Genomic DNA, 12,881 nt, shown 5'->3' on the forward strand with positions numbered 1-12,881 from the left:
TCTCTGAAGGGGGTGAGCAAGCTGGGGGTGACACCACTTTAGAACTTCTTCACAGACAAAGCTATACAGAGTCCTGAGTGTGTCCCTCTGAGCTTATTATGAATATCAGATAATTATGTATCTATGGAAAGCTCATAAGAGAGTGTTTAGCTCGGAGAAAACAGGTCTTAAATTGCTATTAATATCTTTGAAGAAAACAGTGAATCAGTCGATAAAATAAGAGTCTTTTAGGAAGCTGTTACCACTGTCAATTTCTTCAACATTAAATGAACTTGCCACTCATCCTCACAGGCTCATAAAATGAAACAACAAGGAAACAGGCATCTTGCAATCCTCTTGCTCACATTTGGTCAATTATGGAAGAGAATAAGTGGGCTGTGGGATAAGAACAGAAAGATTGGAATGTCCAGAATAAATGAGTATCTTTTTAAATATGATAAGACCAGGGTTAATATGTTCTAAAACCCAGTCTGTGGAACTAATCCCTCATGAAAGGCTGACTTGTGTCCCCCTCCAAACTCATGTGTTGACGTCCTACCTGCCAGAACCCCAGAATGGGATATACTTTGGAAATAGGGTCATTGTGAACATGTAGTTAGTTCAGAGTAGGTCATGGTGGACTGCGGTGGGCCCCTAATCCAATATGGCTGGTGTCCTTCCAAAAGGGGAAATTTGGATGCATGTGTACTTGGAGCACATGGGGTCATGCTGCCACAAAGCAGCAACCTTCCACCAGCAAGAAGACAGAGATACAGCAGACCCTCCCCTAGAGCCTTCACGGAGACCACAGCCCTGCCCACACCCCGTCTCACACTTCTGGCCTCTGCATCTCTGAGGTAATACATCTCTGTTGCTCTAAGCCACCCAGTTTGATAGATTGATTGTTCCTACAGCAGCATGGCAGACTCATACAGCACTCAGGATTTGAGATCAACTTTGACTTAGGCCACACAGCTAAGTTCCTTGCCAAGTCCCTCCACCTCTGCCTGAGCCCAGTGAACGGATGGAAGAGGCTCTTTTCTCTGAGGCTAAGAACTCAGTAGGGCATGAGAGCTCCAGTTCTCACACCAGCTGCTTCGAAGGTGTCAGGAGATCATTCCTACAAATGACTAAGCACCTTCAGCCGAATAAAGGACAAGACAAACAATGGATTTTCCTTGTTTTTTAGTTTCCCTCACATTTTTTTATCGACATTGAAAACGGTGACAGGTTAAAATTATTGACTTATTTTTTTGGAGTGACCATGTGGTCTTCACATTCTTGGGAGGTCTTCCTTCCTCCAGAGATCTGGTTATGCTTTTGGGCACAGGACACTCTGTTCTATGTTGATTTCACAAGTTATTTTTCACTGATTCTAAAGATACTTTCTGTTCTCTCACAAAAGGCAACAAAGACAACCGATGAGAGACTTCCCTGCCTGAAGAGTGTAATTAATTGCCCATAGCATGGACTCAAAAGACTCTGTTTAAGACAGTCATTTCTTCAGAGTAATTGTCTCTCATTTGGGCTTTGACATTTTGTCACCTTTTGATGAAAGTATCTCAGGACTCCTGCTTCTTCAGCTGAGCTTTTGCTTCCTTTTAAGGTCTAAAAGTGGTCAGTTTGGGTCATTGAATTGGATTCTTTCATTTGTCTCTCTCTGTGCTTTTGGAGCGATTGTTACTTTTCTGTGTTTTGTATTCCCCTCTGTGGGTTATCCCATATCGGTTGCCTCTTGCATGAAAAAGAGGGCTATCATTTCTGTATCTGATAATGTTCTGTCCACCCTCATCCATTTTGAGCATTATGAGATGGATACTACTCTGTCATCAGTCAACATGGGGATTGAGTTTAATATTTAATTGAATGTTGTCCTCTGTGGTTCCCTTGAAATACACTTCACTTCCCGTCAACATGCCATTTGGGTCCTAATTATATAAATTACCTAGGTATATTCACTCAGTGCACACTAAAGTACAACAGATATGGTGCAGTGGAGGCTCAATTATTAATATTCAAAGGACTCTAGCTCTCCCTTTTCTTTTCCTCTCCTATAAAACCAAACTGTTTTAGACATCTGAGACGACTCTTCAAATACACAAGGCACACCCCACACCTTGCCCACCTGCCATGTTCTTTGCTTTCTAATTCTCGCATTTCTTTGGATATCCGTCAAGACTCTGGCAATCAATTCAATATTCTTATCTTTTCTAGGATTATCTCTAGGAGCCTAGGTCTCTTCTGTTTGCCTTTTGCATTTTCTTATCTACGTATTCATGGGTAAAGTATTAAACAGACACCTGTCTACTCTGTCCTGAAAGGCTGACACCACATAACCCTTAAGTTACTGGCCTCACTACATGCCAAGAACAGAAAAAGGTAAACGTCTAAAAGACATCTTGATATTCTACATATCATTTCACTTTTCATATAAAGTCTTGATGAGAGCAATGTAGTCATTTACCCCCATGTATGCCGTCCAAAAATAAAGTGTATTTTCACAAGTGCTCATAGCAAGTGTTTGGTGTGCAATCAGTGGGTCCCTGTTGAGCCCAGACCAAGTGAAGACCATTGTTGGTGGTCTGTAGCAGAGAAAGCAGTGACCCACACAGGTATGATTCCCAGAGCTTCTGTTTACATGAGGGGAAACGGGAAATAAATAAACCCTCAATGGAGAAAATTGCAAGTATTGATGCACATGGAAACATAACACAGGAAGTCAGGCAGGGAGTGGTGGAAGAGCATTTAAGCAGAGATCCGAAGAGAGGAAAGAGAAAGTCATGCAGTTATCTGAGTAAAATGATTCCAGAAGGAAGGACTAGTAACTCCAATGTTCTTTTAAATACGAATTTTGGTAAAATATACAGAACTTATAATTTACCACCCTAATCATTTTTAAGCATACAGTTCAGTATTGGGAAGTACATTCCCATTGTTATGCAACCATCTCCAGAATTCTTGTCATCCTGAAAAACTGAAACTCTGTCTCCATTAAACACCGACTGCCCATTACCCTCCCTCAACCCCTCACACCCACTGTTCTAATTTCTGTGTCTATGAATTTGACTGCTTCAGGAAAGTTCCTCATTGAATTAGAAGCATACAGGATCCATCCTTTTGTGTCTGGCTGATCCCACTGAGCACAATTACTTCAAGGTTCATCCATGTTCTAGCAGGTGTCAGAATAGTCTTCCTTTTTAATGGCTGAGTAATATTCCATTGGATGTATATCACATCTTGTTTATCCATTCATCCCATTGATGGATACCTTTTGGCTGTTGTGAATGACACTACTGTGGACAAAATGAAACATGAAGAAGCCAAAGAACGGGAACGTGGTAGAGAATAAAAGGGATAAAAAAGATTTGGTTTAAAGTTCAACATGTAAGTATGTAATATACTAGAAAAAGAGGGAGTCTCAAATATTGCAGAGGCAGTATTTGAAAAGTAATGTATCCTAACTTTCTAATACTGAAGGAAGACATTATGCTAGAGACTCAGGAAGCACTGCCCAGCCCAAGAAGAACAAACAAAAAGAAATCCACACAGAGACCTACCTGAGCAAAATCCCCAAACCAAACACTAAATGCGCAAAAGAGTGGATTGCTTTGAGAGAAGGAACTAACAGGATGAACCGCTAAATTCTCTACAGACACAATGGAAGTCATGATCTAGTAAAATGTTCCACTGTTGAACTGTCTTACTAAATTGAAAGAGGAATAAAGATCTTTTCAGACAATCAAAAACTAAGAGAATCTGTCATATGTGTGCTAATACTTAGAGAAATGGAGGCAGAGAAGTGGATCTCATATGAAAGGTTGCAGGTGGATGCGGTCCCTGGGTGGCTAGTTGGTTCAGCGCCCAACTCTTGGTTTCCGCTTAGGTCACGATCTCAGGGTGGTGTGATTGAGGCCTGTGCTGGGCTCCATGGTCAGTACAGAGTCTGCTTGTCCCTCTCTGTTTGCTCCTCCCTTCCCCCCACCCTGACTCATGGGCTCTCTCTCAAATAAATAAAATCTTTTAAAATAGAGAAATTAATAACAGTCTATATATCAGAGCTCATTGAAAAGGAACATAAAAGGTGGAAAAATAATCAGTTGAAAAAATGGTAGAACAAAGATAATCACTGAAATGTATATGTATGTGTATTTAAAACCCTATCAAATTTTATATATTATAGTATATGGCGTACCTACATTTCATCTAACTATCTACTATTATCTATCCATCCATCCATCCATCTACCTATCTATCCATCCATCCATCCCTCCATCCCTCCATCCATCCCTCCCTCCATCCATCCATCCTTCATATCTATCTACCTATCCATCCATCCATCCCTATGTCTATCTATCATCTATCCATCCATCCATCCATCCATCCATCCATCCACCCATCATATATATCTACCTATCTATCCTTCTATCCATCCATCTATCCATCTATCCATCCATCCCTATATCTCTTTATCTATCATCTATCCATCCTATCTATCTATCTATCTATCTATCTATCATCTATCCATCCATCCATCCATGTGCGTATATATATATGCACAGTAATAAAATTCATTAAAATGTAGCACTGTCTCCATGTAAGATACGGAGAGAATCAGACTGGATGAAAACTATCCAATACATGTTATTTACAAATATACCGCTTAGATACAAAAATGAAGAACGTCTGGGAAAGCATTGGCCATGAAAATCATAAAAATATTGTGGGGAATAATTCTCTGGGTTTCTCAGTGTTCCTATAAAAATAAACATACAGACAAACAAAAACCAAAGCCCTAGCCCCCTGGGACACTGAAATGTATATGATATAAAATTAGGAAATGTTTGCTTGCACTTCTCCTAGAAACATTTCCATATACCATAAGCTTAGATATGTAGCCATTTCTTTCTGTAATGAAAGGAGTAAGTGATGTAACCCAATAGGATAATAAAATTTCTCTCATCACCCCAAAAGCAAGTGATTACAGCACAGATTTATCTCTAGATTAAGCCCCGAGGCTCTTGGAGCACTGGAGTCACTTGGGTTGTTTACACTTCAAGGAGGAACAATCCCATGACCTTATAGCCACTTGTAGGTGATAAAACTGTCAGGGTCTCCCAAAATCCTGAAGAGATTTCATTTACATCCAAAGAGCTGTCGTAAGAGGACCCCTCACAGCTGCCTCCTCCCCCTGTTTACACAGAGAAAACTATTTTTCCCTACTTCCTAGGCTATAGGGTGTTAGGCTACTCACTTTGTACAATTGACCTGTTTCTCATTGCATCCACACCAGATAAGGGCTGGGGGCAAAAGGTGAGGACACACTTATTATGTGCTGTGAGATTTTCAAGAAGAAATCCATCTCTGAATCATAACACCTTGTGTTCACATTCAGGATACAATTGATAAAAACTCCAAAACACTAAGTAGTGTCAGTAAGCTCCTATGGTTATAGCAGTATCAGACAAAATAATGAAAAATGCAAAAGGGGAAAAAAAAAGGAACACTGGAAAACAGTAAAAGATGAAAAACACCAGGAACGTATATCAATTCTGAAAGTGAATGTGATGAACACTAACTCCTGAAGTCACCATAGCATGCATTCATAATTGGAATGGGGAGGTTTTTCCACACTTGTTTCAGGAAGGAGAGACAACTTCACTAACATATCACTAGAAATAGAGAAAATATGGAAAACAAAATCCATCAAATTGAACTAATTAATATATCTAAAACACTGCACAGAACAGTGCAAGTACTCCTGTACTTCAAAAGACAAACCAGGACTTTTTACCTGTTTAAACTTAACGGAAGTCTGAAGAACCATAAAAGAGTAAAATCATACAGATTATTATGCAGTCAAGTAGTATATCATAGCCAAGAAGAGAACTAGAAAATGTTCTTGCATTTGGAATTTGGAAATACGTGTTTTAAAAAAAAAAAAATGCATCCAAGAAAAACTACACGGGCATTTGAAAATATTTTGAATTTAATGAAAACCTACAAATTAAACCCTGGTCTAAATGCTTCATACTTATCTCTTTAGATTCTATAGATGCCCTTTAGAGCAGGTGGGCTAAATACCTCCAAATTGACAGGTGAGGAAAGAATGCATAGAAAGTTTAGGTCACTTGATCAAACACAGCTGTTAATGTTGGGTAAGACGTACATAAAGCCATCATAAAAAAAATCGGGGCCATTCCTAAGCCACATAAACAATAAGTGGTTGTAATTTCCTAGGGCTTCACTTTACATCTGTGAAATCAGGTACACACAGGAGTATTGTGGAACCACTTTGGAAATTCTGGTCTTTACCCATAGAATTGAAAGCCACTCATGCGTTTTGAGTGGAGATATGCCATACTTCAACTTAAACTTTAACAAAAGTATACAGATAATTTCTTGACGGTTCCTGGGCAGGGTGGAGGGGGCAGCAGGGAGACCGCTCCGGGGTCTTGTTGAACCACACATCAATGGAAGTGAGGGTTTTAGCGCAGCTGAGAGGAAATGATGCTTCTCACCACTGGTTTCTGGTTTCTGCAAACACTTTCAAGTACACCCCTCACGATGTGCTTACATTTGCATAGAACTCATTAGAGATGAAGAATAGTTAAGGAGCATCACAAGATTTGGAAGTTTGGAGACTTCTCATACTCAGACACTAAATGTGGGTATACTTGGGGCACATGGTGTTGAGCTCACGTTTGGACACTTCACGTGTGAGAAATATATTGGACGTTCTTATCAACCACTTGGCTGGTGTATCAAACACCCAGTGTCAGCAGTGGTTTTTGTTACTCAATCTTTATTTTGATCTCATGGCCATGCAAGCCGTGCATGTCTTCTTATTGTAGGGCACAAGCTGAGGAATAGCTCTTTATGTGACATGTGTCCATTCTCATGGCAGAGGGAAAGAACAGGAGTTAGCTGTGATCCCCACAATCTTGTTTAAAATTTCTTCTCAGGGGTGGTACTAGGCATGCTTGCTGCAGAACATCTCCTACGGTAACAACATGACACTATCCATTGCATTTAACCATGGGAGGTCCTTGAAATGTGGGCACACCCTGGTGAGTCATGGGGCAAATTTTCTTTATATTTCAGCTCACTTACTTGTGTAAGCCTCATAGGCATTGGAGTGAATTCAAGAGAGATTTGGAAAGGAGAAATAGGAGTCCATGGGTCAACTCTCTTGAAAAATTTTGTAAGAAGTTAAAAATCATGGTGTATTTGGACAGAAATATACACTAAGTAAACTTTTTTTCTTTTTTTTAGTTAGGAATAGGTCAAAATAAATAAGTACCACAACAGAAACACATAATTCAGGAGACTGAAATAATCAAACATAGCAGGAACATATTTTGTAAAGCACATCCTTATTTTTGCAAACCTAAAATACTTAAATCAACAGTAAACAATGGGTGGTGATATTTTTTAAGCTAAAACCTCAAGTTGGGCAGAAGTCAACTAGATAAATATCACCGGTATAGGGCTAATAGATTGTCTGGAAGGAGGGGCGCCTAAAGGGTTGACCAGTTGTACATATAACAAATTACTCTGGTAACAATATATTAGCTTCAGTGAGATTGTTGACTTCAAACCTATAAGAAAATTTTTCTCCTGTGGAACTTAGAAAGAGTGCATAATCTCCCATTTCAATGACAAACATTCCATTTATCTACGAAATGTATATTTAGGCCCCATTTGGTTGCCCTGATCCCAGTAAGAGTAGAACAATGTTTGGTGTTATTTGAGCATATGCATAACAAACCTCTCTACACAGCAATATGCAAACATGTGGATTGAAATTATCTTTGAAAACAAGACGCTGGGGCTGAGTTTCTTTGTCAAGCGGAAAAAAAGAACTTCCAACCCCATAAAACTGCTGTTTTGTGTTGGGCGTTAGGATCAAGCAAACATATCTTGCGATGGCTCAGTAGGCCCTAATATTAAGTTTCCACACAGTTGGAAAAATCCTTTGAACATCTCCATCCCTTGTGTACATATACACAAACATAAGGGTCCATCATATGGGCAGTTATGTCCGTAACTCTGGGGGCAGAATGCCGGAGTCGGAATAACAGTCTGTAAACACAACATGGCGAAAGCTCGCCCCCCTTCCTAATTTCCTGAGTTCTCCCTGCAACCTCTAGATTAGAACGAATATGAAAATCTTCAGTGCAAGAACATCACCATTACCAGAGAATTCACAGTAAGACACAGCTGCTTTAAATCTCACTCCCGAGGCAAGATGTTCTTTTCAAAGCAGTTGGCTTCCCAAACTTCATTCAATAAATCCTCCTCCACTTTTATAAGACTTCTTTACAAACACACCAAATGCTTGTTTGGGCTTATTCTTATGGCTTCCTTTAAAAAAAAAAAAAGTTTTAAGTCTCTTTTTTTATTGTGATTCAAATACCTTCTCAAATCCTCTTTCCTCGAGAAGTCAAAAATAGACAAATTTCTATTTCTGTCTTTCATTCTATTGGAAATTGCATTTTTGGTGATTGTCTTCATTGCATCAAATACTCCTGAATATGTGCGTACATCTTTTTTTTTTTAAATGAAACTCTCTGCGTGTACAAAACTTTCCCATAAACCATTCCCTATAAAATGTAGTTCGGTAAAAGACTGTTTATTTTTTACTTTACTTCCATGGGTGTTTATGGTTATAAAAAGGAACAGAATGACAAGATCTCACTTGAAATGCATTTCCGTGTACTGCTGGTAAAGAGGACAATATTATATACAAATTCAATAAACCTGCCCAAATCATCACTATCTTAAATATTAAATTCCGGGAGTCAGGGACTATGTTGTTTTCTTTGTATAGCAGACGTTCTGATAATTTAAAGGTTAGCTCAATGTGTACAATATAAATACGTTCAAATTGTTAAGTCTCTTTTAAACATTTTGTCAGCGTTCCACTTAATAGTTTTAGTGAGAGACAGCAAATGGCCAAGACTGTTGTTTCAAACGAGGGAGCACTTAGTTGAACACTGTTGTTTATTTTCTGAAAGGGAGAAAGAAAAAAATAATTATTAAAATAGATATTCCAGAGATTTCTCTTCATAGTTTACATAAAACAGACCACAAAAAAGAATTTCCAATTTCTCCATAATGTGTTCATGGAAAGGTTTGGCCTGGCCGAAGGGCAAAGGGCGTAGAGATACGCCTCTGGAAAAGGCGTAACTTTTGTAGACTGTGCAATACTTTCCAGAGCACTTCTGTGTGAAGGTGTCACCTGGACACAGGAATTCCAAACAAACCAAGCATTACGACCACTGACCACAGACAAATCTGGAGACGTGCATTGGCACTTGCAAAATTCCAGACTCTTCCCAGGGACAGCTTGTCTGCCAGCCTCTGGAGGTCCGACTGGGGTCCCCCACATTCCTCAGCCATCCTTCACTTCCCCCTCTCTGCCTGCCCCATATGTCATCCTTCATCAAACACTGCAGGACCTCTGCATTGCAGCCACCATGGTAGAGCCCTTCAGTGACAGCCCGGTGGCTTGCCCAGTGGGACTCTCTTCTGTTCTTCTGCAAACCATTCCCAGCGGAGCATCCTGATGCTCCTTTTAATGTGTGTGGGCCTTTCTGTCTGGGTTGGGCTTCCTCTTGTTGTTCAAGGCTCATTAGCCAACCTCTCTGTGCTTCTTAGGACACAGCTGCCCATCGACACCTGACATAACACTTAGTTATTTACTTGTTTGCCTGACTCCCACCTACCGCCTCCAAGGAGAAGGTCATCTAAGCTTTCCCAACACAGTCTGTCCCCGTGCCTGTCAATAGACGCATGTTGTTGTTTCTCCACGTTTCTGTGTGCATCTGTTGTTTTCAGAGGGGCCCCCCACCATGTCCCCATGCTCTCCCTGCATTCTCATGGTGCATCCACACAGGATTGCAGCCGTCTGGACTCAAGAAACTTCTCCTTCCCTCGGTCCCACAAGCGGACAACTCCTGTTGGCTTCTCAAGAGGGTCTCAGGTGAACTTGTGGGTTACCAAGAATGAACACGGCATAATTAATTTGACCTTCTGTTGTATATTTTAAACCCTCATCCTGCCTATTCATCACGAACTCTGTTCTTTGCCCTTGCTCCCTTAGCACCTGTTTTACCTCGATTAAAATTAGCTACGATGTCCCAGGCCCCAGGCTTCTCCCTAAGGAAAGCAAAAACCACTTAAACAATGATTCTGAAAATCCCACACGTTCTCTGTTGATTTATTTCAATGATATATTACTTCATGTGTTTAGTGCTTCCTTCATCTTATGCTGGGTTTAATTTGTCCTCTCTTTTCCTTGCTTCATAGAGAGAACATTGATTTTAATCCTTATAAAAAAATCTAATATGCACCTATAAAGCTGTAAATATCCCTCTAACGACCACATTAGCTGAATCCCACACATTTTAAATAGGGTTTTTAATACTTCCTAGACTTTCTTCTTTGACGCATGGGCTGTGCAGAAATACTTGGCTTGAACTGCCAAATATGCAGAGATTTCCCAGATAATTGTTTTCATTGATTTTCAATTTAAATCTCTTCTGATCAGAGAATATACTTGATGGGATTTCAGTGTTTTAAAATGTCCCATTATTTATTTTACAGGCCCTGCAGATGGTCTGTCTTTGTGGACACTCCATGAGCACCTGAAGATAATGGCGCTGCGTTCCACGGCTCTTGGGTGCATGAAGGTCAGTCCCTTCGACCATGTGACGGGCTGGGCTTACGCCATACCTACCCTTATCTACACTCTATCTCTTTGTTCTATCAGTTATTTACTATATGATCAGTAATTTACACTCTATGTACAGTTCTATCAGCTCACAAGGACGTTTGCACACTGAGTCTGTCCTTAAGGATTCACCCATCGTTGACTTTAGATCACATTCCGTCTGTTTTGAATCTCTGTTATTAATTGCATACATTTTTAATGCTTTTCTGTTGTCTTGATGATTGGACCCATTTATCATTAGGAGATGTCCTTTCTTATGCCCATATTCATATATTCCTGAAATCCACTCTGTCTGCTCTTCCCATAACTAGCTGAGCTTTCTTAGGACCGGGGTTTGTGTACTATATCTTGGCCATTCATTAATTTGGAATGTATGGCACTCTTTTTTTTTTATAGCAAAATGTGTTTCTATTAGAGAAGAGCATGAGAAGGTGATTACCATTAGAAAGTCTTTGCTGATGATCACTAAGCAAGAGTAAAAATTTGCACTGTTATGATTTATGCACACTTCTAAAACCAGTCTCTTTTATATCAATCTCTACTGTACAGTCTCTATCATATGTATGGCACTCTTATAATTAATATGCATATCTTACAATAGCATTATGGTGGATTTTAATTGTCACCCAGTCCCTGTATTACATAGATGGGATTCATATGTCTAGGTCATTTCTGTTTTTAACTTGTTGAGGTATAACCCACACCATAAACAACATCCATTTACAGTGTACGGTTCAGTGAATTTGGGAAAATATACACATCAGCATAACCCCATGCCTTCTATGATCAAGGCGAAGGACGTCCCCATAACCCCAGAACATTCCCTCTTGCCCCTTTCCGGTCAAATCCTCCTTCTGTAACAAGCTCTAGACAACCAAGTGTATGTTCTCTGTTGCTGTAAATTCAATTGCACATTTTTCAAAATGTCAGATATAGGAAACAAGACAGCGTGTTCTCTTCTGTCCTTGTCTTTTGGGCTCAGCGTATGGTTCTGAGAGTCCTCCATGCAGCTGCAAATATCAGTGTGTCAATAATTTCTGAACATAAGTCTCTTCGTAATTGTCTATGTAAATCACATTTTTGTCTGGCCCCATTTCATTGCATGGCCAAGTTCCTTCCACCTGAAGCAGCCTTGAATATACTTGAATAAATATTTGTGTGTCTTTTGGTTTCCACTCCTCTTGAGTAAGTACCTAGGAGAGGGATTGCTGACATGTATGGTAAGATTTATCTTTTAGGACACTTTTAGGGTTACAGTAAAACTGAGAAGGTACAGAAATTTCGAATTCTGGGTTGCCTGGTTGGCTGGGTCGCTTAAACATCTGCCTTCGGCTCACGTCATGATCTCAGAGTCCCCGGAGCAAGCCCCATGTTGGGCTCCCCGCTCAGGGGGCAGTCTGCTTCTACCTCTGACCCTCCTCCCTCTCGTGCTATCTTTCTCTCTCTCAAATAATAAAATCTTTAAAAAAAAAAAATTCACATTCTTTCCCTGCCCCCACACATGCACAGCCTCCCTGTTATCAACATCCCCTACCCACCCGACAGTGCATTCATTACAGTTGATGAGGCTGCATTGAGACGTCAGGACCACCCAAAGTGCACAGTTCACATTAGGACTCACTCTTGCCATTGTCCATTCTGTGGGTTTGGACAGATGTTCAACGACCTGCATCCACCATTACAGACTCATACAAGTATCTTCACTACCCTAAGTCCTCTGTGATCTGCCTCTTCCTCCCTCCTGCCCTCCCAATTCTTGGCAACCATTCATCTTTTTATGGTCTCCGTGGTTTTGCATTTTTCCAGAATGTCATAGGGTTGGACAGTGTGTAGCTTTTCTGGCATCTTTGTACTTGCCAAAACTTGGAAGCAACAACATCTCCTCCAGTAGGTGAATGGATAAATAAACTATGTCCCATCCAGACAATGGAATATTATTGAGTGCCACATAGAAATGAGCTTTCAAGCCATGAAAAGACGTGGAGAAAGCTAAAATGTACATTAGTAAATGTAATTTTTTAAAGATTTCTTTATTTTAGAGAGAGCACACAAGTCGGGGGAGGGGGTGGGCAAAGGGGGAGGGAGAGAGCAGACTCCTCACTGAGCTTAGAGCCCGATGTGGGCTCCATCTCAGGACCTTGAGATCATGACCTGAGCTGAAATCAAA

The 12,881-nt window shown here is 40.3% G+C and overlaps 1 long non-coding RNA gene across 1 annotated transcript in view; it reads left to right on the forward strand.

Moving 5' to 3' along the window:
• LOC144380578 (uncharacterized) overlaps positions 1 to 12,881 on the forward strand; it is a 533,150-nt gene that overhangs the window by 151,206 nt on the left and 369,063 nt on the right. The window contains exon 2 of the long non-coding RNA XR_013444781.1: positions 10,588 to 10,673. This is a non-coding gene — a long non-coding RNA (uncharacterized LOC144380578). The remainder of the gene's footprint in view (positions 1 to 10,587; positions 10,674 to 12,881) is intronic.

The sequence above is a fragment of the Halichoerus grypus genome, chromosome X (assembly GCF_964656455.1).
Source record: "Halichoerus grypus chromosome X, mHalGry1.hap1.1, whole genome shotgun sequence".
NCBI lineage: Eukaryota > Metazoa > Chordata > Mammalia > Carnivora > Phocidae > Halichoerus > Halichoerus grypus.